Raw genomic sequence first — 25645 nt, forward strand, 5'->3', positions numbered from 1 at the left:
GGGAACATGTTTGGAAAACCAATATGTCTGGAGCAAAATGAATGATGGGAAGTGTCACAAAAGCTAAGGCTGGAGTTGGTACAGGGCATCATGTTGTTTCTTGTGAGGCACAAGAAGCCCATTTAGTTTTGTGCAGGAAGAAATGAGAAATCATTCTAAGGTTTCAAATATAAGAGTAAAATAATCTAATTTATGTTTTAAAACGATCACTGACTGTTGATGGGCAGGGGGTACCAGTCAGGAGGTCTCTGTTTCTAAAGAACTTTATTTACACAATTTGTTTATAATTCCTAACTAAATTTATGGATGATACATTAATTGTTATAGAATGAATGTTTGTATCCCTCCTGCATGCTAAGTTCATATGTTGAAACCCTAATGTCAATATGATGGTATTTGGAAAGTGACACCTGTGGGAGGTAATGAAGTCATAAGAATGGAGCCCTCATGAATGGGATTAGTGCCGATAAGAAGAGGCCAGAGAGGTACCTAGCTCTCTTCCTGTCATGTGAGAATACAAAAAGTCAGCTATGTAATACACAGAAGAAAACCTAACCAGAACCTAACCATTCTGGCATCCTCATCTCAGACTTCCAGCCTCTAGAACTATAAGAAATAAATGTTTGATGTTTAAATTACCCAGTCTAGGGTAATTTGTTTAGCAGTCCAAATGAAGACAGTAATAAATTTGTAATTCACAGAATGCAACAGACATTGGTGGTTGTCTCCTCAGATCTGTCCTTCTTCCTTAGTGTATCTCTATGCTAGTACCATACAAAGTACCACAGGTTGGATGGCCCAAATGGCAGAAATTTATTGTCTCAAAATTCTAGAGCCTAGAAGCCTAAAACCAAGGTATCAGCAGAACTGGTTCCTTTTGAAGACTCTCCTTTGGCTTGTAAGGTGCTATTTATATGTATGTATTTATATAGTCTTTCATCTATTTGTGTCTGTGTCCCAATTTTCTCTTCTTATAAGGACATCAGTCGTAACCCACCCAGATGGCCTCATTTTAAGTTAATAACCTCCCTAAAGACCTTATTTCCAAATATAGTCATATTCTGAGATACTGGGGGTTAGAATTTTAACATACAAGCTTCAGAGCCACACAGTTTAACCCATAACTTGAAGTAATAGAGTTGTAGCTAGAATAGAGCTACAATGTTATGGACTACATTTCCCAGCCTCCCTTGCAGGTAGACATGGACATTTAGCTAAAATCTCACCAGTGAAATGTGGACAGAAGTGATGAATTTCACTTCCATACTTCTAGCCAATCTCATAAAAAATTGCATAAAAGTATATTCCTCCATGCTTTCCTCTTTAGGCTAAAATGGTGACGAAGAGAGCAACCTTGGAAAATAAAAGGTTGAAGATGCTACAGTCTATGTCAGCTTGGGTTCCTGACTGTCAGTATGAAAAGACAAGGAACACCTAATGTAGATTGTAACAAGAGAGAGAATAAAATTCTCTATTCATTGAGCCATTAAATTATTATTGAATTCCTTGTTACTGTAGCTCACTGTACCTTAAATAATACATACCATTATGACTGTCTACATAGTATCAACCAAAGGGAAATTTTAACATTAACCTTTAATTTGAGTAGAGTTATTAATATCGGAGCCAAGAGGATTTATGGGGTACATATAATCTAGAGTATAAACTTAAATTGTATTTTTTTAATTATAATATGGTCATTTATCAATGTAACAAAGTTAATTCAACAAATTGGTGCCATTACCATGGGCCAAATTCAACACTAGACTCTGGTCGTAAACAATCCAACAAAGTCCATGAATACCACACCGTCTTTGTCCTCAAGTTGCTCAAAATCCTGTGGGGGAAGCTATCGATAAATTCTCTGATGTGTCACCTGCCCACAGAGGAGTGCATAAGATTAGTTTGGTTGGAGGATCTTGGGAACCTACAAATTAGAGATGGCACTTGACCTGAACCTAGAAGAAACTGCAACAAGTTATTATTTAAGGATTCAAAGTAGAAAATACAAACCAATGTAGCTTATGAAAAATATGTGTAGGAGAAAATAAAGTATTTTAGATATTTATTGAATGAAAATAATTTCCATTAGTTCAAAATCGGTATAGAAGAAAAACCTTTATGAGAGAACCATTGCCAGTTTTCCTCTATGTAAGGTGATAATCAGTATTAGAAAATGGGCTTAAACCTAATCAGGAAATTTGATTAGTCTTGAGGAAGACTCTCTGTACTGTCAGATGATAAAATACTAGCTCTGTTCCTAGAGAATGCTTAAGAGTGTAGACAAATCCCTGGGCTGGGGTGCATAGTTTTCATCCATCTTGAGGCAAGAATTTAGAACAGATGACATCTTGAGGTTGTTTCTTTGCCTAAGAAGAGTGAGGGGGAATACCATGGGATCCAAGAGTCTACTGCAGTAGCCACTTTACATGAACTATACAATTTAATTCTCATGAAAACCCTATTATTCCATTTTACTGGAGAAGGAACAGGTCCCCAAGAAGTTAAAAGTCCAAGCTCATGTAACTAGTAAGTGGAAGAAGTGGATTCAGTTTGGATCCCATGCCTACACTCTTTCCAATAAGTCTCCTACCTTGTTTTCTATAACCACCTGACTGTTGTGGGGACTACCTGAGTCCCCACTTGCTGCAGCTTAGTTCACAGAGCTCCATAATTAGCAGCTGAATGTCTAGCCTCTGGGTCTCAGATGTGTAGTTTTGAATCAAAGCTTCTTCTACTTCCACTGTGTAAATATGGGCATTATTTAAACTTTTTGCTCAGATTCCTCCTCTTCTCCTCCTCCTCCTCCTTCTTTTTCTTCTCCTTCTCCTTCTTCTTCATCCTCATCGTCATAAAATAAGTACTGCCTACTTAGAACAACCCCAACACATAGTAGGTACACAATATGTATCTCTTGGCTGTTAACACAACATAGATTTTTTTTTCTTTTGATAGCAACATTTAATTCTGCAAGTACTTTCTCAGTATGCAGTATTAACTATCACAATAAAAAGCAAGAGCTGGAACTCATTATGCAAGTAGCTATAAATATTTTTAAAGATTATTTTAAAGTTTATTGGCCCCAAATTAAATATTATATGGGACTATAAACCATGGATATGTGATGTTAAGATAGGAAACCCTTAAGCTTTTGTCATTTTAACTCCTTGAGTACCACAGCTACTCTATTTATTAAAGACTACTGTTTCACGGGATTTAACTACAATTAATTTTCTTATATTTACTGTCCTATAGACAATCAAAATCCCAAGAATGCAGCAAGAGTTGATTCTGTCATTTACTATTTAGTTTGTTTTCATATCTCTGTTTTCTATGTCTTCATGACTCATCTCTTCCAACACCAGTGAACAATTCCAGGCTCCAAATCTTTATTTTCTCGCTCCTTCCTCCTCACTCAAGTCCTTTTATCCATGTGAATGTCCACATCTGTTCATCTTGTGTCTGGGCACTGCTTCATCGCTTTCTCCCTTATTTGTTAACTGTGTGTCTCTCACCCCAGAATGTGCATACCATTCCCAAGATGAAACAGCAGACTAGATGGATCTAAAAATCTAATAAAAATTACTGATAGTCCTTAGCTTTCAGTTCCAAAATCCAAAATGTTTCTTGTTTACTCTCTTAGCTAAGAACAAATCTGTTTGCCTTTGGCATTTTAGTAGTAATTTTAGATATTCATGTATTTCTTCTTATCCTAAATGACCTTATAGTAAATGGAGTGCTAATAATAAGTATGCCAAGGCCATAGGTATAAACAGGGCGACTCCAAATGCCATCTAATCCTGAAGTCTCCCTGACCTTCCATATAGGAGATAATACTCTATGCTAAGAATCCTGTGTTCTGTTTCTAAGTCCTCCATTTCTCTTGGCTATTTGTGTCCTTGAGTTTTTAAATATATCATCTTTTAGCTACTGTATTTACATATGTATTTACATATCTGTGTGAGAGTGTTTACAACAGTGCTCTCTGTAGTAACCCCAGAGCGAAGACTACCCAAATGCCCATCAAGAGTAGATCACATAAATTATGATCTCTTCACACAATGGAACATTATACAGCCATGAGGATAAACAAACCATAACTTCACACAGTGATATGGGAGCCAGATACAAATTAGTGCATACTGTATGATTCCACTTATATAAAGTTCAGAAAGAGGCAAAACTAACTTCCAGCATTAGAAGTCATGAAAATGGATAAACGGGGCATGGAGAGACTTCAGTGTACCATGACAGAATGAATCGGGATTCTTCTGTGGGCTGGTTCAGTTTGTGAAACTTGGGAAAGCTCCTTATGCTATATATATCCTTGTGGTCTGTGCACTTTGAATATATATCTTGTACTTTGACAACATTTCAAAGATAGATAATGATAACATAATACATAGTTTTTATACATATATAAATATTCCTTTAAGAAAACTAGCATTCCTTGTTTTATCATATGGAGACCAGGCTTTTAACAGACAAATAGGGGAAACTGAAATCTTAACAGATTGAAAATCCTAACAGCAACAGTTACTAAATTTTGAAGGGAGCCCTCTTTAACTTGCAAAATACAAAATTAGGCACAAGTTGAGTATTTGGAACAAAAAAATCACAAAATATGATAAACCATTTTTATTAATTGTCCCAAACACATTTATGAAGCTTATTTTCCTACATGTTATAACTGCAAATTCTTTGCCTCTTTCTATGATATGCTTTGTAATATTTCCTACAGGGAGACTATAAAGATTTTTTCCCCTAATATAGTTGATCCAATTTTTTTTTAATTTAAAAGAGATCTCACACACAGACATTTGTGAGTGTTGCATTGCTACAAACTTACGTTCTACAAATGCAGAAATTCTGATACATTTTATTTCTTGCAATTCCCACACAAATGAGTGGTGCTTTTATAATTTTATACCTGCATTATAAAATATATCCCCAACACCAGAGAACTTCTGTTTGACAAGGAATTTTTAAGAAGTCAATCTTCACTTGAGATTTTACTGAACAACCAGGAAGAATTTCCCATAGACTAACCTATTCTGTCATCACTGGCTATATTCTTGCAGACCCTGAGCACAGGGCATGTTTATAATGCAAACATCTTTGTGTTAAGATGCTAAGTGAGTCTACCCACTAGGCAAGAGGAGTATTCCTGGTTTTCCTGCATCAGGACGGCTAGCAAGAACTTAAATACAAACAGAAGTGTTAAATATATCGCACTGAACCCAAACTAAACGAATGCCCGATTCAACTTCCCTCTAGTTGGATCTCAAAAATGTCCATGATGGCTCCAGCACCCTCCACACAAGAAGTATGATAATGACTGTGGTGGGGTGGAAAATAAGAGTGACCTCAACCACCTGCTGTTAATTACCGTCCTTCAGAACATTTCGCAAAAACAAATGACCATATAAACCCCAGTGTTAACTCCTTTTCTGGTGCCTGAGAAGACAATGCTGCAAGCTTCGTTTGCATCTGTGTAAACCCACCTCTGCTTCCTATTAGGCCTCACTGGTTGCATTTCGCTTCTTCTGGAAGTGAGCTCTTCGTCTCTAATTACTGTCAAAACACTGCGCACATCTACAGTTGGCTCTTTTGTCAGCTGTGACTGTCTTCCCACAGTCAACGATCTACGCGGCATTATTGAAGTTTTTCCTTCAGTGACTTTTTATAGAATTTCATCTGCCTGCCCCTTGGATGTCCCATTTTAGATTAGCAGACAGCAGCTGGTGAGGTGTCTTGCTTTTGTTATCAACCATTGTTAGAAGATGGCCAGCTGAGCACAGTTGAGAGGCAGCCATTAAGCTTTGATACAGTCAGACTGGCTGTGCTTCAAGGCCTTAATGGCTTGCTCTTGCCATTTGGTGTAGATTTGATGCTAGTGAATAGCGTGAAGTCTCTATGGATACACATGCAACAGCAGTATTTTCAGTTTTCACTCTGGTTACACAATTCCAGATTCAATTCATCACTTGCCCAGACAGAACTGCTTTTGTTTATTTGTGCTGACTCCTGACTCTATTTTATACCTTTAGAAAGTACTCAGAGCTTTTATTTCCCTTCACTCCATAATGTAGATTTACTCACTAATATGATATACATTTGTGCTTACCGTGGATTTTACAAGCACTTATCAGAAGAAGAATAATTACAGGGAGAAAATATTTACTTAATAAATTAATTTCTGCTTTTTAGTGATATTCTGTTCTATCTTCTTTCTCTTCAGTCTAAAAATGTATTTGGTTTTTCTAAATTAATATAAAGTTTTTTCATGCAGCACTGAAATTCATTTAAATTATCAACATTGGATTAAATAAAATGAATTTCTTTTATACTGGCACTCAGAGAATCTTTAAATTATTGAATATGTTGACAATGGCCATTGGAAGAAGCTTTTCAATTTCTAATTCTTCCTTTTGCTTAGTTGTACTAAACAAGCACTTGTACTCAGTATTGCGCACATATTTCATTTAATTCTCATAACAAAACTTTAAGGAAGGAAATATTGTCTATGTCTTAAGGAAATTGAGCTTTAGACAAGGTACAAATTTTCCCAAATTCACATTAGAAATAACTGGTAGTTGTTTCCTTTGTTGTGCAGGATTTTATATCTCAATGAAATCCCAAAAGTGCATTTTTGCTTTTCTTTGTCAAGACTTCTCCGGCTATTCAGGATCTTTTATGGTTCCATACAAATTTTAGGATTTTTGTACCAGCTCTGTGAAAAACGCTGGTGGTATTTTGATGGGGATTGCATTAAAAGTGTAGATTGCTTTGAGGAGTGTAGACACATTTTAACAATATTTGTTCAAATCCACGAGCATGAAATGTTTCTCCATTTCTTTGTGTCCTCTTCAATTTCTTTCATAAGTTTTCTATCGTTTGCAGAGTGCAGATCTTTTACCTCTTTGCTGCTTCATTATTGGTGTATAGAAATACAACAAATTTCTTTATGTTGACTTTGTATCCTGCAACTTTCCTGAATTCGTGTATCAGTTCTAGCAATTTTTTGGTTGAGTCTTTTGGATTTTCTATAAAGAGTATCTTGTCATCTGCGAAGAATGCAAGTTTGACTTCCTCCTTGCTGATTTGGATGCCTTTTATTTCTTTTTGTTGTCTGATTGCTGAGGTTAGGACTTCCAGTGCTATGCGAAAGTAATAGTGGTGAGAGTGGACATCCCTGTCTCGTTCCTAAATGTAGAGGAAAAGCTCTTAGTTTTTCCCCAATGAGGGTGATATTAGCTGTGGGTCTTTCATATGTGGCCCTTATAATGTCGAGGTATGTTCCCTCTGTCTCTACTGTGTTGAGGGTTTTTATCAAGAATGGATGCTGTATTTTGTCAAATGTTTTTTTCTGCATCTCTTGAGAGAATTGTGTGATTTTTATCCTTTCTTTTATTAATGTGGTGTATCACGCTGATCTATTTGTGAATATTGAACCACCTTTGCAGCCCAGAATAAATCCCACTTGATTGTGATGAATGATTTTTTTAGCATACTGTTGAATTCGATTTGTTAGTAATTTGTTGAGAATTTTTGCATCCATGGAAATAATTTTTTAAAAAAAGCAAAAGGCAACCTATACAAAAGGAGAAGATATTTGCAAATGACATATCTAAAAAAGGATTAGTATCCAAAATCTGTAAAGAGGTTATTAAACTCAACACCCCAAAACCAAATAATCCAGTTAAAAAAAGACATGAAGGCATGAATGGCAGAAGACATGAATAAACATTTTCCCAAAGAAGACATACAGAAGGCAAACAGACACATGAAAATATGCTCAACATCACTCATCATCAGGGAAATACAAATCAAAACCATGATGAGATATCACCTCACACCTGTCAAAACGGCTAAAATTAGCAACACAGGAAACAACAGCTATTGGCAAAGAGGCCAAGAAAGGGGAATTCTCTTACACTGTTGGTGAGAATGCAAACTGGTGCAGCCACTTTGGAAACCAGTGTGGAGGTTCCTCAAAGAGTTAAAAATAGAACTACCCTATAACCCAGCAATTACATTACTAGGTATTTATCCAAAGGATATAAAAATGCTGACTCAAAGGGGCACATGCACCCCAGTGTTTATAGCAAAGCTATCAACAATAGCCAAATTATAGAAAGAGCCCAAATGTCCGTAGACTGGTGAATGGATAAAGAAGATGTGGGATATATATACAATGAAATACTACTTGGTGATCAACAAGAATGAAATATTGCCATTCGCAACAACATGGATGATGCTAGAATGTATTTTGTTAAGCAAAATATATCAATCAGAGAAAGACAAATACCACAGGATTTCACTCATTTATGGAATTTAAGAAATAAAACAAATGAACGTAGGGAAAGAGGAAAAAAAGGAGACAGGGAGGCAAACCATAAGAGATTCTTAGCTACAGAGAGCAAACTGAGTGTTGATGGAAGGAGGTGGGTGGGAGATGGGCTAAATGCGTGATGGGTATTAAGGAGGGCACTTGTTGTGATGACTACTGGGTGTTATATGTAAGTGAAGACTTACTAAATTCTACTGAAACTAATATTACACGACATGTTAATTAGAATTTAAATAAAAACTTGAAAGAATTAAAAAAAAAGAAATACTGGTGGATCTGATATTCAAACCTGAGTCTGCTAACAGAAAGCTATTGTTCATAACTACTACTTATCTTTTAGAGTTAGAAGTATGGTAAGCAGAAAGAAACCAGAAATAAAAAATTATTGTTTTTAACAATCTTCTCAAATCTAGAATGAATGGGAATTTTATTCCTATGTTTGGACAACTGAAAAATATTAATTTATCATTTCCAAATCTGAAAAGCAATCCCATCCTCATAATATTAAGCATGCCTTGAGTTACTATTCAATTGGGCTGTACTTTTTAGTAAATTTATTTTATTTTGGCCATTCTGATACCTATTATGCACTTTTAGTCAAACACGGTCACATGCCTAAGCATTTGTTTAAACGAAGTGTTCCTGGCCTCATCACAAACCTACAGAATCAAGCTCACTTGTGCTAGGGTCAAGAAATCTGCATTTTTACACTAACAATTAGATTGTGATTCTGAAGAGCACTAAAGTTTGTCTTCAGAAGAGTTCCCCGTGTGTTTGCTGTAGCTCATATTTTTGGACTACTCATTTATATGTTTCTTTAACATTTTGTTTTTTTGAGAAAGGCTCCTCTGGTAGTAATTAAGCTTGTCCACAAAAATTCTGGCTTTTCTCTGCGAAAGCGCAAGATAAGATTGCATTTCCCTGCACCCTTGAAATCAGATGTAGCCATGTGACTTCCTTTGGCCAATGGAAATGATTGGAAGTCATGTGTTCTCCCTTCCCTGACTCCAGGAACCATATACACTCTAGACAGTGGAGGCTTTGTCCACTGCATTCCTGCATGGATATAAGGTGAAGTAGAGCCCCAAGCTGATCCACAATAGATCTGGAAAAATGGAAGACTAGCAGGATATTAGTTATTTTCCAGTATCATTCTGAATTTATACCTTAGTCATAAAAACACCAATCCTCTTTGTCAGTCACTTTACTTTTCAGCTAGAAGATTAAAATTTCAAGTCCACATTTTGGCTAGATAGAGTTATTATGTTAAATACTGGCCATCAGATATAGGTGGAAATTATATTTCATTGCTAGCAGGTATCTTTAAAAAGAGGTGCTCTCACCTTCTTTCCTCCTTCAGGCTTCCTGGAATGCAAATACAAAGACTGACGCTCCAGCAGCTTTCTTGGGTTATGAGGTGAGTTTTAAAATGCAAGCCACATTCAACAGAATAAAAAAGGTAGAGGAGCCCGGGTGTGTAAAAATGTGAACCCTCCATATTTTGCTGAAAAGCCTACCCCTGGGTTTATTTTTTATGAATGAGAAATAAACCTGTATGAGTCACTATTTTCAGATCTTTATTTCCTACCACCGAATCTTATTTTCGCTGGCACGAAGCATTATATCTACTTGTAATTACTTATAAGCCAGGACTGTACCACTGACTAACTTTATCAATTGGGGCAACATCCTTCATAAATCTAGGCATTTTTCCTCACTTTCAAACAAAGAAGTCATAGTGAGTACTACAGCTTTATCCGGTGTAGATGAGATAATGCAGGCATTGCAGGTTATATGCCTTCCAAGTGGGACAGGATTCCATGCATGTCGGCCAGGCTTCTCAAATGATATTCTGCATTTTCTGGGCCACTTTGCTAGCTCAACCACAGTCAGTGCAGTGTTGGTCAGCATCCTGTCAAGATAGATGGAGTTTATGAAGGATTGCCAGCCTTACTCTCAAAAACAGCTGGAGGAGTGATTTTGAACTCACCAAAGTGATTGAACTCACCAAGGATCCATACGCATTTCCTACAGGAACTTCAAACTAGCTGATGAGTACATTTATTTTGGCACTTATTTATTTAATGTAAATCATACTGATCAACTTCAAATGAAGCCTTGCTGTTTTGTGGAACTTCTCTAATCAGCAGAATTCTGCTGTTGGAAGGAGACTTAGAAGTGTCTGAGCTCAATAAGTGGATTTTACATTAGAGGAAAATAAGCTTCAGAGAGCAGACACGACTAATCAAGAGCCATCTAGCTAAGCTCAGGTTAGAAGACAGAGCTCCTGACTCTCAATCCATGTGTTTTTTCTAAACTAAGCTTCCCCAAAGGCCACTGCATTCTCCTTGCCTCTCCTTGAACTTTCATCTTAGCTCAATAGTACATACTCACTCAGCAATTAGCTGACATCTTTCAAGCTGAGTCTGAGTTTTGTGTCTCTTTTTTGTGTCTTATCTCAATTACCTCTCCAGCATTAAAAAAAAAAAAGTGTCCCCTCTTGATGTTTTTTTCCCGAATTCCTGAAGCAAATAGTCTCTTTAATCATTTGGGCATCTATACTCTCTCCCAGCCAATTACCTGCCTCTTCCTATAAATATGCCTAGTTCTTTCCTATCTTTACATAATCTACAGCTTGTAATGTTTTAAACAGAATTTATTGGATCATCTGAGCTTTCTAATTCATTTTCTAGGCAGTTTTGTTAAGAGATTTTATTCAAGATCTTCTTTTTTTTTTTTTTAATTTTTTTTTCAACGTTTTTTTATTTATTTTTGGGACAGAGAGAGACAGAGCATGAACAGGGGAGGGGCAGAGAGAGAGGGAGACACAGAATCGGAAACAGGCTCCAGGCTCCGAGCCATCAGCCCAGAGCCTGACGCGGGGCTCGAACTCACGGACCAGGAGATCGTGACCTGGCTGAAGTCGGACGCTTAACCGACTGCGCCACCCAGGCGCCCCTCAAGATCTTCTATCACTTCATTAGTTTACCTTTTCTTTTCTATTGTTCGTTATTCTCTGTCTCTCCCTTTTCCTCCTTACCACATTTCCTGTTGTTAATATAAAATGTATTTGAATACCCAATAGCTGGCATAGTGCCTGGCATATGTGGAATATTCTGTAAATTTTTTGAATAAATAAATACTAAATGGTTTTAAAGATCACGATAACCACTAGGAAATCTTACTGTTCATTAAATATCCTTCAGGTGGAACCATGGCTATCTATACAAACATACATGTGAATATATATACAAAAGTGGAGCTCAGTAGCTTATATTATGTGTTGACTGTGTACCTGTCTCTGTTTTAAGAACTGTAGATGGTATTGCCTCACTTAATAATTAATAATAATAATAATAATAACAATAATAGCAAATACAGAGAGTGTTCAGGATGTGGCAGGTACCATTCAGATCACTTTAATATGTATTCATTTATTTATCCTCACAAGAACTCTATGAGGTAGGTACTTTATTACCCTATGAGGCATAAAGAGAAATAGCTTCTGCCTTCACACAGCAAGGGAGTAGCAAGCAGAGTAAGAACTTGAACTTAGATGTTCTGACTCCAGAATCTATAATCTTAGGCCCTCACACTAAATAACCCAGTGAAGAAATGGGCAGAAAACATGAATAGACACTTCTCTAAAGAAGACATCCAGATGGCCAACAGGCACATGAAAAGATGTTCAGCATCGCTCCTTATCAGGGAAATACAAATCAAAACCACACTCAGGTATCACCTCACGCCAGAGTGGCCAAAATGAAAAAATCAGGAGACTATAATGCTTATTACTGAAGATCTTACAAGTAGAGTTGATACCTCACAAAAAAATATACTCTACCATCTATCCAAGGCACCATTCCCAAAACACCTCCCTTGCCAGCTTGCATAAGTGACTGAAATGCTTATTATTTAGTCATAATCTTTACAGAAGGTACTTGAAGAACTAAAAAACAAAAAACACAAATGCGTCATATGGGTAAGTGACATAAAGCTTTAACCAACCATTAATATTTTAGCACGATATAGTTTATCAGATAAATCTAACTGATCCTTGACACTCTTTTTTTATGTTTTTAATTTAATGTTTTTAATATAATTGATTGTCAAATTGGCTGACATACAGTGTGTACAGCATGCTCTTGGTTTTGAGAGTAGATTCCCATGATTCATTGCTTACATGCAACACCCAGTGCTCATCCCAACAAGTGCCCTCCTCAATGCCCATAACCCACTGACAGACTCCTGAGAAAATAGAATAAGATAGCACATTGAATTTTGAGATGTTGGGGAAGATAAAATCATGAAATGTTGAAAGAGTAGGAAAGAAAGACCAAGTAGGATGGTTACACTACAGGATATTTAAAGAAAAGGGAGAAAAGACAGATCAGAAATTCGGACAAAATAAAAAGGATTTAAATGTGCTACCACCAAAGTATTCTGTGCTGCTTTGCCAATCCTATCTCACCTGAAAGTGCCCGATTTTGAGTATATGTATTTTATCTTAGATTCCGTATCTCACATGGAATCATATCTTTGGGACCAACAATTTCTTTTAGGTCTGGCTGGATATTTTAAAAGGTGTTATTAATAGGTATAATTTAGACAGATTTTTGTTACCTGGAAGAATAAGCTCCAATTTTATAGTATGGGAAAGCTGAATCTAGTATATAGGACTTAGCTTCAGCAATTTTTGTTAACATCAAAGTTTGTCCATATACTGAGGTGCTCCTGTGAGAATCAAAATTTTGCTTCAAGATATATAGCCTTTGAACTAGGTATTCCTGGGTAATAGGCGACCTCTAGTCTTATTTCATACCTGCCAACTCTGTGCCTTTTAACCATTTAATAAAGAATAATTGGTTTAAGCAAATGTTTAAGTAATCCCTTGTGTATGAAACTTCACATTGCATATGTAGAAAAGATATATAGCATAATTTGTTATTAATTTTGATCTTAGCCTTTCAATCAGAAAATCCCTTTTGACAGATGAACATAAGGGAAGGGAAGCAAAAATAATATAAAAACAGGGAGGGGGACAAAACATAGAAGACTCTGAAATATAGAGAACAGAGGGATGTTGGAGGAGTTGTGAGATGGGGAATGGGCTAAACTGGTAAAGGGCATTAAGGAATCTACTCCTGAAATCAGTGTTGCACCATATGCTAACTAACTTGAATGTAAATTAAACAATAAATAAATTTCAAAAAGAAAGAAAAAATCCCTTTTGTTTTCTCAATCTGATGAGATTCTACATGTGCATTAGACATGAATTATTCATTTTTGCGAGCAGTTCACTGGTTCAATAAATCATTAATCTGAATAAAGAACTGAAAATTTAAACCTCCTGAATCTGTATGACATTTATACTGAAAAAGAAAAGTTCTTAAGTGAATAGTAGCAAATTCCATGTATTTGGAAGAGTGATTGTATCAAATATTTCTCTAATCCATTAGATTTTAATTTTTTTAAAGGTTTATTAATTTTTCAGAGAGAGAATGTGAACGGGGGAGGGGCAGAAAGAGAGGGAGACACGGAATCTAAAACAGGCTCCAGGCTCTGAGCTGTCAGCACAGTGCCCGATGCCGGGCTGAGCTCACAGAGGGCGAGATCGTGACCTGAGCTGAAGTCTGACGCTTAACCGACTGAGCCACCCAGGCACCCCTTTAATCTGTTAGGTTTTAAAACAATTTAAAGTTATACAAGAGTTTGCCTACATAGTCAACCTTAGGCAGCAGAACTTTCCCTGGAAGCCTCAGTCAGGAAATAGGCTTGTGTTTCCTTTCCGCTGGCGTATCTTATCTAGCTGGTTAGAGGAAATATCACTAGTGCCAGGGACCAGCAACTGGATATCCCAGCAAGATAGTCTCCAAGAGACCCACAGAAGCATTTCACTAAAGAAGCAGATTGCCATCTGACAGGTCCAGAAGACACCAACACTTGATTATAGTCAAACAAGTCCAGTAAGAACTTGTCCATCCGCTTATATCTCCTCCTTCCCCCTGCTCCAACATTGGAGGCCCATGGCTAAGAAAAATGAATAGAAGAGCAAAGTGAAGAGATGAAGACGGTGACAACTCCACTGTGCAGGCTGGAGTAAGTTGAGGAAGGGACAAAGACCTAAAGCAGATAAGAACAAGGAATTTACATTTTAATTATGGGCTGAACTGCACTTGTAATTATATTAAAAAATGAGATTATGTTTTCACACCCGATAGGCTCCTGAAAGCTCTGGCATTCTCTGGGGATTTTATCAAGGATAAGAAAGAATGAGCTAAGAGAGTAAGTTTAATGGAGGATATAGAGAAACACTAAAGTTGCCTTCCACTTGAGCCCTTCTGAGTGTAACTCAATAAACTAGTTAGAAATTTAGAAGGAAGAGAGCTGAAACTCTATAGTTATATTTAAAAAAACAGCCTCTAAAACATTGCAATGTTTATGATCTGAAAACAGTCAAGCGTGAGACCAAAACATATCAAAGAGTATATTGGTGTTTGTGTCCCGCTGCTGCCATAACAAATTTAGTGACAGAAGCAATATAAATTTATGATCTCACAGTAGGTTAGAAGTCTGATGGCTCATCTGATTCCTCTGCTCCAGTTTCACAAATCTGAAAGCAAGGTGTTGGCAGAGCTGTGTTCCTCACTGGAGGCTCTAGGATGGAATTTAGTTTCTTGCTTTTAGGAATTAAATATTTGTTTTCTTACTGGCTGTTTGCTGAAGGCCATTCTCAGTTTCTAAAGAATGCCTCATTGCTTGGCTGGTGGCCATCTTTCTCCATCTTCAAAGCCAGAAATATTAGGGCAAGTCTTTCTCATGACTCAAATATCTCCTGTGCTTCTATCACCACGCCTCTCTGTCTGCAGCTAGAAAGGTTCTCTGATTTTAAGAACTGTAGTGATTACATTGGACCCATCTAGATAATCCAGAATAATCTCTTCATCTCAAGGTCCATATTCTTAATTGTATCTGCAAAGTCCCTTTTGCTGTCTAAGGTAACATAGGTTGCAAGAATAAGAGTATGGACATCCTTAGGAAGCCATTATTCTACCTACCACAGTGTTAATGCCCTGACAGCCTTCATTTCCATGAAGAAGTAAATGATTATGTCATCCCTGGAGAGCAAAGTAGGCAGTGGTGTAATATAAAGAGTAAGATTTAGAATAGCTATGATGAGGGGTAAGAATAGGAGTAAATTAGGAATTGTTAAAAAAAAAAAAAAAAAACCTGTGGAGGGGATAAGGGATTAAATGAGGGCTAAGTACCTTTTGGCAACACGCCATGTAGAACTAGGAATCATGCAATTATTACACGTGCTGATCTGAGAAAGCATCATTAACTTAAAATTATATATACTTGCTCTTCTTAGGGAATTCATTTGTATCTGAGTAATTTGCATCATGAATTCTTAGTTTTTCTTAAATGGTCACACTCATTAACTTTCAATTAATACGTAGCTATGGCTGCTGACGTACAGAAGTAATCCTATTTTCCATCTGATAACCAGCACATTGATTTTCAGCAGAAGGAGAAATAATACCAAGAGTTGGGGGAGAACATAAGGTGGAGTTAGAATCCTCTGAATCTCTAGGAGACTTACAAGGTTGAAAAATTATGTTCAGTACATAGGTTAATATCATATTTTGGGAAAGGAAAAATGGTTATAAATTTAAAATATGGAATATAGACTGGAGAGCAATCGAGATTCTTACATTTATATAAAAAAAGATTTTTTTAATTGAAAAACAGTGATTTAGAGAAGACCCTCTAGCTTTCATTAACTTTTGTTTATTTGGCTAGGAATGTACAGGTCTCTGTGTTGAGTCTGGGTCAGCAGCCTAAGATCACCCTTTCCTGAAGTTTAGAGTGTGTGTGTGCATGTGGGTATGTTTGCTCATTGCTACTGCTTTTATTTTTATTAATTTTCTGGAGCCACAGTCTTTTGTTTGGCCACAAGTCATAATCGGGCCTAACTTATTATTGCCTTTGTCCACCCCAACAGGTTTTCCTAAATTCAGACTGGCACAGTATACAGCTAATACTAGAAGTTTCTTTGATCTCAACTACCTTGTCCCAGTGGTTATAGTTTGATCAATAATAGCTGACTATGGAAAAAGTGAACTAAGAAGGGCAATACACTCAAAGTTCAATGTGATACACCATTGAAAACTGGGCAGGGACCCCAATCATCAGGTGTACATCATGGCAATGGAAAGGTGAAAATGCTGGAGTTGTCTAAAATAGCAACCCTATGTAATAGTCAGAAGCAATAGCTTTATAAGACAGTTCTGTCTTATTATACTCTATTAAAATATAAATTAAAGATGTTATATATATGTTGAGAACTAAAAAAAATAAAACAGTGCTGCCATCATGGTAAGGAAAACAATGTAGACCCCAAACTCTCCTCACTTCCCAGATCAGGATTAAAATGGTAACCTCAGTTTATTAAGCATATCTCAATATTACAAGTTGAATTTCTAGTTAGATTTTTATCTTTATTGGAGAAATAATCTCTCCTCCTTCATCTTCTCCTTCTCTTTCTTTCTCTTCCTGAAACGTTCAGTCCTAAAGCCATTAAGTGGGGTTGATCAAGATAGATGTTAATTGTTTATGCCAGAGTGAGGGGAGCTACAATGGCTCAGTATCAGAGTACAAGAAAATGAGGAGGATTTCCTCATGGAGAGAGAGCCTGGTGCAAAGGGCCAGAGCCCAAGCAGGAGAGATTATGTCACACAGGAGGGCATCCCAGAATAGAGTATCAGAGCATGAACAATTTGAGAAGGTGTCCATGCGGGGAGTGTTCAGGCATTTAATGCCAGAGGCTAGGTGGGAGTGTCAGACATGGTATAAGTGGTCAGAGCCTAGGTGGGATGAGGAAGGCATTCACATGGCAGAACAACTCAATTTAGGTGCATCAGAATTTGGGTGAGGTAAAAATTTTAAAAAAAAGGTGTCTACTTGTGCAGGCAGCCTGGCATGGGGATATTGGAACCAGCTGACATTATAGAGTGTCCATGCAGGTGTCAGGAGCAGACAGATCTGGTTTCAGGACCTAAGTAGGATGAGGAAAAATCCTTACAGGAAAGTATTGCAGCCCAACAAGGTGAGGAAGCTTCCCTAATGAGAGGGGTGTCAGAACCCAGGTAGGTGAGCAGGGTGTCCATACAGGGATGGGGTCTGGTACAATGAATCAGAGCTCAAAAGGGGTGAAGAATGTATCCATGTGGGGAACAGGGTAGAGGAGCAATGGGAGATATTACTTACTGAGGCACTGAACAAATAAGTAAATGCACGAAGATAATGGGAGCCACATTTCTCACCTTTGTAGAGGGGAATTCCAAGTATGGGGAAAAAAATAAACTAGAAGGAGCTCTGTCTTGTTGGCTTGGAATTTGATATATTAATGTGAACTCATGGTTTTCAACATATGTAGATAAAGAAATACTTAGGTTTTAATGTAGGTGTGTGCATACATGCATGTTGCTAGGGCTGAGTAGCAACTATATTTCATAGGCTCAAAGACACTTAAAAGCTGCATCTTGATTTCTAAATACCACCCTTCAGTATATGATTGACTCCAAGGCTGAGGCAGGGAAAAGAACAAAATAATTCTGGGACATCTGTTTGTGCCAGAAAGTGCTGACAGAGTGATGTGGGCACATTAAAAGGAGAGAAAAGCCAGTTTGAAGGGTCTCACACTGGGCAAATGGGGGACAATTTGAACATAAAATACCAGTTACAGTATAAATCTTGAATAAAATAGGAAACCATGAATCCATATTCTTAGATATCAACAGTCTCAAAGTAACTCTTCACAGAATGCCTATGAATGACAAAGGAAAAATTAGAAATTCTACAGTGGAGAATTCTGTAAGCTACCATCTTAGCCAGGTGATCAGAGAACATGATCAGCAAGGTCAAGTTGAATTGTATATCACCTGAAAGGTTGCAATGAGAAGAACACAACATTTCTTTTTTACTATTCTTACCACTTACGCACAATCTGACTCTAATCATAAGGAAACGCTGGAATAACCCAAACTCAGAGTAATTCTACAAAATACCTAACCCGTAATTTTCAAAAGTGTCAAAGTCATGAAAGTTGAGGAAAAGCTGAGGAACTGTTCCAGATTTAGGAGTCAGGAAAAGTGACATTGAACTGCAAAGTGTGATTGTGAACTGGATCCTCTGCTCTTTAGGAGATTGTTAGGACAATCAGTGAAATTGAATGGATTAGCTAGTAATGGTGTATCATTGTTAATTGCCTGATTTTAATGGCTCTATTGTGATTTTGTAGAAGAATGTCCCTGTTTGTAAGAATTACACACCGTATTAGTTTCCTAGGGTTGCTGAATTAAATTGTCATAAACTGGGTGGTGTAAAAAAATTTACTGGTGGTGTAAATTTATTCTTTCACGGTTTTGGAGGCCACAAGTCTGAAATCAGGATGTCAGTAGGATTGGTTCCTTCTGGAGATTCTGAAGAAGAATCCATTCCAAGCCTCTCCTTTCAATTCCCATGGCTCCCACAATCCTTGGCATCCCGTGGCTTATAGATGCATCACTCCAATCTCTACCTCCATCCTTACTTGGGTTTTGCCTGTGCCTCTCTTTTGTATCTGTGTCTCTCCAATCTCCCTGTCTCTTGTTTTATCATGAACACTATTCATGGAATTTAGGTTTCACCTTTAATCAAGAGTGATCCCATCTCAAGATCTTTTACTTAGTTATATCTGCGAAGACCCTATTTTTGAAGAAAGTCACATTCATGGGTACTAGAGGTTAAGACTGGACCAATTTTTTTGGAGGGGGTCACTATTCAAACCACTGACATACACTAAAGGATTAGGATTTGCCAACATCATGTTGGCAAATTATTCTCAAATGGTTTGGGACAAAAGTTATTTGTATTGTACTTGTGATCTTTTTATAAGTTGAGGCTGCTGCAAAATTAGAAACAAAGTAGAGGAATAAACTCTCTTGAACTAGTTTAGTAACAAATAAGACTGACTATACTGAGTTTGTCTGGGTGTGAGCTCCACCATTTACTGTGTGAATTTGTGCACGTCACTAAACCCATTTCAACTTCAGTTCTTTTGTCTACAATGGGAATAGTAGTACTTTATAGATTTGTGAGGATTGAGACAACGGTTGTAAATAGCTTAGCAAAGTGCTCACCACTTAGTAAACAGTTAATAAAAGTTAATATTATTACCTTTTTAACATCATAAATATCATTAGAATGATCTAACATTTTCTTTTATGCAGTAACTGAAGGTCAGAGATGTGCTTTCAGCCTGATTAAAAATTCCTGAATTGAGTAGGTCGGTAAGACTTGTCCTTTCCATACTAGTTTACCAAAGCCATATATTCTTGCTCTCTGCTTGTAGTTGCAATCAATTGTGTCAAACTATTATGTGTTGAATTTGTGGGGTTTTGACCTTTAAACGTCTTAATATAGACATTCAAAGATCTGCAAATTCTCAGTAGTCCAGCCTTATTATCATGGTTAAGTATCTCTGTCTGTGTTGGTTGTGGTGTCATTTAGGAGTACATTCAGCTACAAGGAACATAAAGCAAAAGCAGAGTTTGCTATAACCATTCATCTCAGATAACATGAGATAAAGAGGGAGGCAGCCCAAAGCAGCAAGACAGTTCACTGATGTCGGCAAGGACAATCACAGGCATATTAGCTTCCATTCTTTACTGTCTTATTGTCACAAGATGGTTACAGGATGTTGAGGTTTTATATCACTACAAGCATGAAGAGAGGGGCACAGATCATAGAGCACACCAACTGAGTCTGTCTTTTTTTTTTTTAAAGACAGCACAATTTCTCAGAAGCTTCTGTTCACCACACCATTCTTCTATCACTTTGATCAGAACTGAGTCACATGATGCCCCAGAAATAAATCACTGATGGGGCAGGAGAAGTGAGAAGAGGGATGGTATTACTATAATTAATTCAGGTCATTTTTTATTCATCTTCCAAAACTGGGACAGACACCAGCTTTCTCAGTAGGAAAAACCATGTATGTTAGCTGAACACACCAGGGTTCTATTAGCAGGGAAGAGGAGGGAGGCATGTAGGTGTATAGACAATGGATGGTTTCTGTCATAATTGGCCACAGCTGTTTGCCAATTACATTAAAATGTAACATATCAGTCTATCACCAGGTCCTTCTGAAAATACCAACCTAAGATATACTAGTAAAATATAATTCTGACTTGCTTACCATTTAAGTGATTATGAAATACAGGTTTTTTATATATTAGCATATTTTTTGGATATGAATATAAAGTAGGAGCACATAAAATCCCTTTTTTTTTATTGAAAATGCAGTAAAATCTATTGTTAGTCCCAGATTGTTATTAAACACTCTCAATCTTGGAAAGCAGAAAGAGTTTTCCACTGCATGAGTCAGATGAAATTCAATATAAAATCCTTTTTTAAATTTTTTATTGTTTTATGTGTTTATTATTGAGAGAGAGAAAGTGTGTCAGCAGGGGAGGAGCAGAGGGAGAGAGGGAGACACAAAATCCAAAGCAAGCAGTCTCCAGGCTCTGAGTTGTCAGCACAGAGACTGATGCAGGGCTGGAACCCTCAAACCATGAGATCAGGACCTGAGCTGAAGTTGGACACCTAATCTACTGAGCCATCCAGGCTTCCCTCAATATAAAATCCTTAAGGAACACAGGGGATCGTGTTTCTGTCTTCATGATCTGGGAAAGACCTAAAATAAGTAGAATACAAATCCAAAAACTATGAATATGATCTTATAAAGATCATCTAGTCCTCCTCTTTGCAGTTATGAAAGGACTAGACCCAGAGGGAGAAGGTTAGGCATGTTGCCAGAGGTTCCTCAATTGTTAGGGGATGTGGAACTAGATCTCAGACCTCTTTACCCCAATCTAGTGTTCTTTTATCTGTATCCCTATGAGGCCGAGAAAGCCCAATAATCTGGAAAAAGTAATATGTAGTGAGTTGTCTTGATTTTTGTTGAGAAGAGACAGAAAATTAGAGAAATTTCCTGGATAGTCCAACCTCCTAGCTAGGAAGAGAGGACCAGAGCTGAAGGATTTTTACATCATAAACAGAGAGAGAAAGAACATAGATATGAATGTTTGGTTTTATGCAACCAGCAAGTCTGTTAAAATTCTAAACTTGTCTCTTCCCTCCCTCCCTCTCCCCACCTCCATGTATTTATTGAACACCTATTTTCTATCTGGCACAATAGGGTATAAGACGAAGTCCTATCTTCCGTACAAACTAGGTTTTCAAATCTGCCTCAGGATTGTACCCATGATCACAAAGAATCAAAATTGTGGTTCACAGTTCACTAGGAATCAGCTGTATCACCACAGTCCAATGCAACTAGTTTTACCTCCAAAACTAGAATGAATTTTTGATTTCTCAGATTAGCGCTGGATGAAGTAGTTGTCTTTGGTTTATGGGCCATGGTTGTTAACAAATGCTATCTTTACAAACTCACATCATGCTCATTGTTGTGAAGCACATGCACAGTAAGACAGAAATCAAGGCAGATTTTGAGGATTAAATACCAGCATCCAATCTCCCATATCAAATTCAATCTGAGGCCTGTGTTTATTGAAGAGAATAGTGTACAGAATCACTATTTTTTGGTCTTTTTTCTTTGTAAATTCTTCTTAATAAAATATACATAGTTAAATGTGTATACATGCCACACTGCTAAATATAAACTAGTGTGTATGACTGAAAATATAACGCAATAGCTTATGGGTTGCTAAAAACAAGTGTGAATTTAGATCTGGAAGAAGAAAAGGTAATAAGCAATTAGTCAGTAAATGATTGCTTAGAGATCTATGGGAAGAGGTGATCATTTATTAGGAGAAGAGAACTAATGAGGTGCGTCTCCTCCCTGCCAATGTTTTACAGATCTTTCTTCTTTTAAGCCTCATAAAAATTGCATGAAGTAACTTTTATTATCTCCAATGGAACAAAAATAGAACCAATTCAAGGAAATTCTCCAAGTTGGTAAGTGGTAGAGCCCAGATTTGAACCTAGCTTTGTATGACTCTGAAATTTGTGTTCTTAAGACAACAGCACAGCATCCTATTCCCCAACAAGACAGTATAACTTAAGATCCAATGCACGAGATTTCCTTCTTTATGTAGAGACATGGGAGAAATATCTTTCTTTGTCTCTAGCCAGGAATAACATTTTAAGAGCCTTCTGAGCAAATGGTATGTTTTAAATTGAGGATATTCTGAGTATATCTTCGCATTCTGAGATTCCTGTTACAATCCTTAGCATCAAATTTGTGGACCATCAATAACAAGCTAGAAGATCTACTCTATGCAAATTTTTTATTCAAATCTCACTCCTACCTTCATGTTAACTTTTCCTTTCCTCTGTGCTGTGTCCCACTTTCATATGCAATTATTTTATGGTGGTTTATTTTATTTCATTGTTATGGAGTAATTGCTTTAAACTCTGCCTGTAACAAGGCATGAGCTCAAGAGTGAAGTAAAAACCCAAATATAAGATCATTAATAGGCAGAACATGACTTTAAGAATGAAGGAGTAATGTAACAATAAGCTCATAAAGTATAGAAGTATATTTACCAACTTAATTTCCTTGCAATTTTCTTCATTGTTGTGATATTAACCAAAGCATGTCCCCGCTATGTGTTAGGAATGAGAGCACCACAAAGGAAGGATTTGCTTGTTTATAGAAATAAATATTCAATTTTTCCACCACCTACAATATGTACTATATGTTAGGCATCATGCTAGGCCTGAGAATAAAAAGACGAATAAGACATAGTCTTTCCCCTTAGTTATAGATAATTGCCATAAAGAGTGATTAGTGTTGTAATAGACACTGGTACAAAACCTTCTGAGATTAATGCAATAAAATGACTAAAAGCTTAGCCTTTAAAGTCAGACAGACCTGGATTTAAGATAGCCTTTTACTGTCGTACTTTCCTAGGGCTTCTGTAACAAATTACCACAAACTGGGAGACTTAAAACAAGATAAATTTATTCTTTCAGTCTGGAGGCCAGAAATCGGAAACCAAAGTATCAGCAAAGTTACTTCCTTCTGGAAGTTCTGAGCCTCTTCTAGTTTCTGTGCTCTAAAAATCTTTGATCTCTCTTGGCTTGTAGATGCCTCATTCCAATGTATTCCTCTACCGTCACATGGCTTTATTCCCTTTGTGTCTCTGTGTCGTCATATGGCCTTCATCTAGGACACTAGTCATTGGATTCAGGTCCCACTCTAAAATTGCAACTGCAAAGACTCTATTTGAAAATAAGGTCATATCCTAAGATTCAGAGTGGACATGAATTTTGGAGCAACACTGTTCAACCCAGTACATTCACCTACTAGTTACATTAGTTTAAATAAGAACTTCTCTATTCCTCATCTGTAAAATGAAGATGATAATAGTAACTATCTCCTAAATTGTTAGGGTATTTAAAAAAAACTTACATAAAATGTTCTGCATACTGCTTGGCACAAAATAATTGCTAAATAAGTGTTAGCTAGTAGTAATTTTGAGAACAGTTGAGTCCAGTTTTTCCTTGCAGCGGTAATGCTTTGTTAACTAGTTTTCAAGAAGTGAAACAAGTTTACTTTCCAAAGTCTATGATATCTACCCCATCAAATAGCTCAGATTATTTCTAAAACTTTACAGAAGAAAACTGTTATATGTGAGCACAAGGTCTCTGAGGAGTATTGGTATGCCAAGAATTTTAAAGATTGGAAATATCCAAGTCATGTATCAAAACTGTGTACATTTGGAAATAGGTCATTTAAACTTAGAAAGGGTACAGCTATTTTCAATATCTCTAGTAAATTTTAATTTACTTAAGCAACAACTCTTTAAGTTGATAGTATAAGGTTATAGATAAGAAAGTCATTCTGATCTCTAAGATCCAATTTTTTATTAAATCAGGAAAATTACTTCCTGAATATTTTAGTCTGCCTTTTTGTTTGTTTTTTAATTGGCCTTATTTTTAGAGCAATTTAAGGTTAATATCAATATTGAGCAGAAGGTATGGAGATTTCTTATATATTCCTACCCCGATGTATGCAATACCCCTCATCAACCTCACCCACTAAAGTGGTATATTTGTTACAAGTCATGAACCCACATTGAAACAACATTATCACCCAAAGTGTGTAGTTTACATTGGGGTTCACTCTTGGTGTTTTACATTCCATGGGTTTAGATAAATTTGTAATAACATATATCCACTGCTATAGTATAAACAAAGTAGTGTCACTGCCCTAAAATTCCCCTGTGCTCTGCCTATTCATCTCTCCCTCTCCCCTAAAAGTGATGACAAACACTCATCTTTCTATTGTCTCCAAAATTTTTCTTTAATACAATATTTCAAATCACACAATATAGAGTTTTTTATATTGAATTCCTTCACTTAGCAATATGCATTTTTCTCCATGTCTTTTACTGACTTGATAGCTCTTTTTTTTTTCTTTCAAGTGTTGAATAATATTCCATTGTCTGAATATACCACAGTTTATCCATTCACCTACTTAGGGACTTGCTTGGTTGATTTGTCAATTATGAATAAGCTGTTATAAAACATCTGTGTGCCAATTTTTGTGTGGACATAAGTTTTCCTTTGGGTAGATACCAAGGGGCACAATTGACGGATTACTTGGTAAAATATGTTTAATGTTATAAGAAACCATCATGCTGTCTTCCAAAGTGGCTGTTCCATTTTGCATTCCCACCAATGATGAATGAGAGTTCCTACTGAGCCACATTCTCACCAGTATTTGGTGTTGTCAGTGTTCTGGATTTTAGCCATTCTAATAGGTATATGGTAGTATCTCATTGTTGTCTTAATTTGTAGTCCTCTGATGACATATGATTGGAACATCTTTTCATATGCTTATTTACCATCTTTATATCTTCTTTGGTAAGGTGTCTGTTCATGTCTTGGGCCCTTTTTGGATAGTAACTCTTTCTCAGATGTGTCTTTTGCAAATATTTGCCCTCTGTGGCTTGTCTTCTCATTCTCTTGACATTGCATTTCACAGAGCAGAAGTTTTTATTTTTTAAAAAATGTTTATTTGTTTATTTTAAGAGAGAGAGAGTGAGGGAGGGAGGGGCCGAGAGAGAGGGAGAGAGAGAATCCCAAGCAGGCTTCATGCTGGCAGTGCAGAGCCTGACATGGGGCTCGAACTCACGAACTGTGAGATCATGACCTGAGCTTAAAACAAGAGCCGGATGCTTAACTGACTAAGCCACGCAGGCACCATTGGAAGTTTTT

The sequence above is a fragment of the Lynx rufus genome, unplaced genomic scaffold (genome assembly GCF_022079265.1).
Source record: "Lynx rufus isolate CCGP_SWC_20201006 ecotype Redwood Valley unplaced genomic scaffold, mLynRuf1.p SCAF_7, whole genome shotgun sequence".
Taxonomy (NCBI): Eukaryota; Metazoa; Chordata; class Mammalia; order Carnivora; family Felidae; genus Lynx; species Lynx rufus.